General features: G+C 38.7%; 1 long non-coding RNA gene across 1 annotated transcript; it reads left to right on the forward strand.

Annotated features, from left to right (window-relative positions):
• The first annotated feature begins 991 nt into the window (after positions 1–991).
• Positions 992–7,373, forward strand: LOC118598343. Its single transcript, XR_004947466.1, has 2 exons — positions 992–6,575; positions 7,112–7,373. It is a non-coding gene; the product is annotated as an uncharacterized LOC118598343 (long non-coding RNA).
• Positions 7,374–7,639: the final 266 nt, after the last annotated feature.

Below are 7,639 nucleotides of genomic sequence, written 5' to 3' on the forward strand. Positions count from 1 at the left end.
ATGCGCAATGGCTTCACCTTAGCGAAGCTCTTGCGAATTATTTGAAGTTAGACTGTTGCTTCAAATAAATCTCCTAATATTATTTGTTTCTTAATGCATCAGTTGTAATTTTTGAGTTTTCAATTATCTTAGTGTTAAATTATTGAGTGAAGTTGTTATTTGTTAAAGGTCACCATTTTACGTGGTTTCAGGTGGTTAGTAAATGTAGGTATTAATTTGAGCATATATATTTTAAAGTATTAACTTTAAGGATGATTTCAGACAAAACTTTTCAGAGTTCTTTGGCTTGAGTTACTAACTGATAAAAATAACAGTCCAAGCTTTAGACTGGATTTTATTTACCTGCTAGGTATTTATTTGTCCATGAGATGGCGCTGTCGGGACCAATCCTTTTTTATGGCCCGTTTGCTCTTAATTTAGTCATTAGATGTCAACAAAGTCATTTGTCACAACAAATTTTGAATAAATTACAACTGATGCATTAAGAAACAAATAATATTTGGAGATTTATTTGAAGCAACAGTCTAACTTCAAATAATTGGCAAGAGCTTCGCTAAAGTGAAGCCATTGCGCATGTGCGTCGAATACCGCCGCCCCCCCCTCCTGCCCCTCCACCCCGTCTCTGGATGTGCGCATGCGCAGCACTATCAGCCGCGGTCCTCATGGCTAACGCTGGTGTCAGCTGTAGTAAAACAGATTTTCTTCGTTGTGTGAGAGCAAACAAGGATACAAGTTTTAGCAACCCAACATTAAACCCCTAAGATTTTTTTTTTAATATTTGGCGGCTGTATAGGGAGTAGTCTGGCGACAGGATCCAACGACACTAGCCAAGGACTTGTCTGACGACATGAGGTAACGACATGGGTAACGACAGGAGCAAACGACGTTAGCAACTGTTGCTAAGGACTTTTCTAACGACAGGAGGTGACGACAGGAGCAAACGATGTTAGCAACTGTTGCTAAGGACTTGTCTGACGACAGAAGGTAACTACAGAAGCAAAGACAATGTAGAGTTTTCAAACTAAAGCAAGCTCCTAACGTCACAAAACAGATTCAAAGTTATCATCAAAAAAGCACAAACACACTGAAAATGTTGCTTAGTAGAGCACAAACACACTGAAAATGTTGCTTAGTAAAACACATACATGAACAAATAATCAATAAACGTGTTTAAAAGACATAGACAAAGGACCAACGACAAAGCAGTGGACGCAAAAACGCAAAAACATATTTTTGGCACAAATGGAACCCCATAAGAAAGTCAGCATTCTATAAAGCTGTCTATGATTTTTATCATGATTAACCGGATCAACTAGGCCCAACAGGAAATATTGCGGATCCTTATTTAAGTCAGCAGACAAGATTATTTTTATTTCCTGACCAATGGTGTTCCAAAAGTGTTGAACTTTGGAACAGGAACAAAAAACTGTGTGAGAGTACCAATATCAGTCTTACATTTCAAACACAGTGCAGAAGAGCCAGGTTTAAATTTTTGGCATTCATAAGAAGAGATGTGAGATCTATGCAAGATCATTCTCTGTTACAAACACTCAGCGTTTGCACATTTCTCCAAGAGTTTTCCCAGTCCTCACCAGTAATGCACTTTGAATTGTCTCTGTACATGAAATGTGCTATACAAATAAACTTGCCTTGGCTTGCCTTGCCTAATTTTCAAACCAAATTCCCTCTCCCACAGTTCCTTCAAATGAGATGTATTTGCATTTACACTATGTCCTTTAAGTATATTGTAGAATTTCCTAAGAGAGTATGTTGATTTAGTCAAAAAAAGCTGTCTCTCAATGTCTGATATGGCCTGAGATACCGGGTGTGAAAAATGTTTACTAACAAAATCTCTCACTTGTAAATATTGATAAAAGTCTGTTCTGGGAATATTATGTTTTTCAATCAATTGACCAAATTACATCAAAGAGGGTCCCTCTAGAAAATCCTGCAATTTGGACAATCCCTGAGATGCCCAAATATGAAATCGATTATCCATCATTCCCGGCATAAACTGGACTATTGCATAATGGGATACGTGCTGAAGTTACACGAGACCTTCCCTCCAGTTTCCTTATTGTTTGCCATGCTGTAACAGTTGCCATTGTGATAGGATTGATGCATTAGGATTGATGACTCAGAGAGGGAGACAGTGACTGACAGAGAGAGAAACTGCTGCCTCACAGACAGTGCATGGCAATGTGGTCGGTCGCCCAGGGCACAATCTAGTAGCGGGCGCACGAGTGGCGCCCCCCAAAAAATTGCCAGGTTTTGCTTTGTTTTATACCCATTTAAAGCTAAGTTAAAGTCCCTCTATTTGGCACGCACCTAAGTGTGAGATTTGTTCTCTGCATTTGACCCATGCCCTGGGGGAGCGGTGAGCTGCAGACACAGCCGTGCTCGGGAACCATTTGGTGGTTTAACCCCCCAGTCCAATTCCTTAGTGCTGAGTGTCAAGCAGGGAGGCACAGGGTCCAATTTTTAGAGTCTTTGGTATGACTCGGCTGGGATTTGAGCCCACAACCTTCCAATCTCTACCACAAGACCCCTACAAACATGTCAACTTGCTGCCATGACGACAACATTTTTAGCTATCTGTGTAGAATACGCTTCAGGAAGGCACCGGGGGGAGATGACACTTGCAACTCCAGAGGATGTGATCAGGTCGAAAGGAAAAGCAGGTAGAGAGGGATGGGAGGGACTTAGACTCCCCACTTGTGATTCCAGACAACACAACAACCAGTGAACCAATACATTTTTAATTCAAGAGGTAGTAAAATGCAAAAAAATGCATTAAAGAACACTCACTAGGGACTCCAATTTGCAAAACTTCAGAGTTAATGGAAATGCAGCTAATGTTGTACAAGTGTTCCATTGCGTGCGTTATGCATTTATTTATTAGGTATTTTATGTATTTATTACATATTTTATATTTTTGTTATATTTTATTGGTTGAATTGATTATGGATTGACCAGAGAAAATTTAAAATTCCATTTCTCTTGACACAACGATGATAATAAATGTACTCCAATTTTCACACCTCTATGTACTTGTGTAAAAATTTGTAGTGGTCCTTTTGAAAGAACATTTTTTAAATTTGAAAATCAGGTGTTGCATCAATACTGGGTGTGTTTCAAACACACCTCTGCCAACTTAATGAAGGTTGAGCGATCCTCTTTAAAGATGAATGGAAGTGCAAGAACTTCAGTGGATCTCCTGTTCTGCGTGACCAAAACAGGAAATTTGGCTTTAGAGACACAGATACATCAACATGGAGCAGCTGGACATGTTTCAGCTTTTTTGTAAAGTCTCTTTCTGTATAACCTGTTTTTATAACCTCTTCATACCTGAATTTTATTCCACAAAAAAAAAAAAAGATTTAGATACTCTCCACCATAAGACAGTTAAAAAAATAAATGTCTGCCGACTCATATTTAAAGGTTCTTTAGCATGAAAAATCAACTTCCTTAGTTTTAAGTGTAATACATACATCTTTGCAAAACTTTGGATGTTTGTTTTCATGGGCAAAACGCAGACAGGCTGCCGAGGCCGGCTCTAGGATGATGTCATGAAATGAAAAAACAAGAAAAACATAAAAAAACAAGTTATCTAGTGTGTCAAAGGTAATATATGATAATATATATGGATATAGTTTACTCTGAAAGAGTTGAGAATAGCATGATATAGGCCCTTTTTTAATCAGCTTTGTTTTATTCTCTCCACAATGGCCCTAAACTGTCTTTAAAAATTCAGAATCACAGCTCATCACTGTTAGGGAACAGCACTGAGGTGACCTCCATGAAAACCTGGAGCCTGTAAGAAGAGTGTCTTTGATGTACTGGGTTTACTATGTATGTATCCTGTCTGTCTATGTGTGTCTTGTCTGTAACCCCCCATTTCAAGAGTTAACATCCTCAAAATTAGTAACCATTTGTAAGTTTTGAATAGGGCAGAATTAGTTCAAGAAATACATGCAAGAAAGCAGAAAATTTAAAAATATGTTGAGATTTTTATATAAGCAGAAAATCTGTTAAGATTTCTATGGCACTTTTTCTGACATTTAAAATTTTAGCACAAACATTTACAAGTATATGTAAAATATGGATCACAGTATTGTGCTGCCCTGCTAAAAGAAAAACATGAAAGATAGTGGCCAAATTAATTAAAAATATTTGCCCTAATTGAAAAAAAAAATACTTAAAGCCAGGAGGCTTAACCCTATATATTGGACACAATTTTACACTTCAATTACACCCCTTAGAAAATCAAATGTATGGACTAAAGTCTATTTCTAGCAGCCAATTTCAAAAGAAAATGTGACCACCTTGGTCAGTAAATAATCTCATGTGTAAATATAAATTGATTAAATTTATCCTAAGACACTTCAATAGCAAAGACAACTTAAACATCATGACTTGAGGTCACCATCATTTATTTCTATTCCATTTTCCAGGCACTGCTGGAATGACCCATACCTGGATGGAATAGATTCCTGCTGGTCTAACCCAGTGCCTGAAAAACAGTCTCTAAACCAGAGGTGTCCAACTCTAGGCCTCGCAGGCTGAGATGGAGCTCGTTTTCCAGATCTCCCTTTTCAACTTACCTCTGATTGTATGGAACAAGTGTGTTAAGCCAATTAGAAGCAAAAAAGAGAGGTTAATAAAAAAAAAAAAAAAAAAAACAGGAGGTCCTTCAATTCCTGGAAATGTCCTCCCTTTTCCCCCATCATGCTTCTAACTGGTCGGACACACCTGACCAGGTAATCACGAGAAGATGGAGCAAGGAGATCGAGAAAACCAGCAGAATCCCAGCCCTGGAGGTCGCAAGTTTGACACCCAGAGCAGATGATGCAATGGTCACGAAAATCAGTATGTTTATAAACAGATCATCATAGTGAACATTTCAGTTTATTATTCACTTACTACAGAATCAAGAAGATGTCATGTCCCAGGTCATGTCCCAGGTTTGTTTTGTGTACTTCTTCATACAAGTTGATCAACCTTAGCAAATACTGGTCATGTCCACTCAGGAAGGACTTCAAAAGGGCAGGAGATACCAGGCGTGTAAACTCAGCACCAGTCTTTAAGGAGAGAACACAGAATTAAAAAGTGACATGCAGAAAAACCATTTGCTCATTCCTGGATGAATACATAATATATTTAATGGATCTAAAAGTGACAATATTTTTATAGCATAATGAGGCATTGCTATGACAAAAAGTAACATTTTGTCGTACCTCAAATGGAGATAGATGTAAAAACACCAAACTTTGTTTAACTGTATGTGTTTTGTCAAGACTGACAAAAATATGTTATATAAAAATTGTTGTAATTGTAATAAAGGAGGAACTTTATGGGCTTTACGTTCAAATCTGCCGTTCATTGGTTGCATGCTAAAATTCAAACCAATTGATCAGGTCTGTAACCAATCAGGGGCTCGGATATGGTAGTGACGCGTAGGTAGCGTCCTTTTCAAAACAGGGAAGTACTAACAGTTGTAAACATGATCACGAAGAAGAAATTAAGAATTGGCTGTCATGATAGATCCGGCTCGTGTCCCTACCTCCAAAGAACCAGAGCTTTTAATTTGCGACTAACATCACTGTTTTTTCAAACCGAACAGCATCAGGAGCTCCGCTCATTCCCGCAGATTACCCCCCCCCACCCCCACCCAAAAACACACACACACATGCGAGCGCTCCACTGCCCATTGACAGCAGACAGAGCGTCCTCTCAATGTTGGACCATATTAATGAATTAAAAAGTCTGTGAGTTCCGAGGCTATTTCATGGTTTATGTAAACACCAGAATATTCAAGGAACTGCGCTCATACTGCTCGGTCACAAAAACAAAAAAACGCGGATTTTCAAAGTTCACCGCGCGGACAACTGCCGTTAAAGTCACGGAGGGCGATGTGAAAGCAGCAACTTAAGCTAACTTTCTATGTTCACTAATCAAATGCAGTTTGTGTTTTCCCGCCTGCATGAATCCAGCAACTAGACACGTAACCAGCAGCACTGGGCCCATTAATTCATTCCTTTACTTAGACTTTCAGTTAATGTAATAAAAACGACAGATAAAAAAAGCTTATGACTAGAAATTGTCATTTCAGATAGCTAACTAAATATGCTAGCAAGTCTGCTTTGGACAAAGCAAAGGGGAGACGGCCGTCTTTTTGGGCTTAACATTCAAAAAATGGGCGCTGTGATTTCATCATGCGGTCGTGCAGGCACAGGTTGACCTGTGCAGGGGCAGTGTACGCAAACCCCGTCACACTTAAGTACAAGTTGGCCAAACTTAAATTTTGAAGTAGACTGTACTACTGTTTTTGTTGGAAGTGTAACACGGTGCAGTCAAGGCAAATCAAGAACACCTGATCCATGCTTTTATTGTGGAGGAACCAGACACCATATAAGCTCCAGGTTAGCAGGTGCACTTCCTGCTGCATGCCTTCTACTGCCCACTTCCTGATTCTTGCTCTCAGCTGCTGCTGCTGCTGCTGCTGGTAGCCTTTGGACCTGGAAATTGGCTAACCTGCCACTGCTTCTTATTTGAACGTGTTGACCACCTCATCGGTGAGTGTTGCGGCCATGATTGTTTTTTTTACAACTGCACAGTCAGTCCTGGCTGATGTAGCAAAAGCTAATACCACATGGTTGGTACAAACATTTCGTTGTTTTTTATTTTAATCTGCTCTTTGGTTTTGTTTGAATGCCTAACTGATTTAAACTATGGTTTTCCTTGTATCTTGGTTTACTTATCCATTTTTGTAGTTTTCCTGCATTTGATGTTGGACTGCCAAAACAGCAATTTGATTTTGAACAGTTTTCTAACCTGTTTATGTTGCGCGCCATTTGAAATGAACAGGATTAGATTACAATTTGATTAACTGCTTTTGAAGACAGTTTTGATTTGATAAATTGATACCTTTGATAATTAAAAGTGCACTTTACTTTATTAGAAATTGAACCCTTGAACTACATAGATTTATGTTTTTATAGCTTGAACTGGATGTTAATTTGTGCTACTTTATTAATTTATCTTTTTCCCTCATATTGGTTAAACTGTGTTTATTGTGAGTCTCACTTGGATCTTTTCTGACCCATCCTAGGTCAGGTTTTTTTCGTTTTGTATTTCTTCAATTGATGGCGAGCTACCCAACCTGAACCCACCTGGACAATAACCACCTCTTCAATTATCCCATCAAACCACAACAGAACTCAACGGATCATCACCACCACTCTCATCCCATTGAACTGCATGAACCTGGACAATCCAACCTCATGCTCCTCAAACCTCAGCCTCCTTGGTTTACTGTCCCTATTGTGTTTTTTTTGTTTTTTTTTTGTTTTAATACAATCGATTGAATTCTTTATAGTTGTCTTTGTGTTTCATTCACGCACCCTGGGCTCCTTGAGACGAACTTCTTCTTGTGAAAGTCAGAGCGCCTAGTCTCATTCATAATTAAACAACGCGTTACAGAAGGATCAAAACTTAATATTTCTAGTTTTTTCTACTTTTTGAAACATTTTAGGTTAAAATAGGTTGAAAGAATATTTCAAAGCTATTTTTTTTTTTTTTTTTTTTTTCAGTGCATTGACCCTGTAGCGCAGGGGTCTCAAACTCGCGGCCCGCAGGC

This window comes from Oryzias melastigma, unplaced genomic scaffold (assembly GCF_002922805.2).
Source record: "Oryzias melastigma strain HK-1 unplaced genomic scaffold, ASM292280v2 sc00350, whole genome shotgun sequence".
In the NCBI taxonomy this organism is placed as follows: Eukaryota; Metazoa; Chordata; class Actinopteri; order Beloniformes; family Adrianichthyidae; genus Oryzias; species Oryzias melastigma.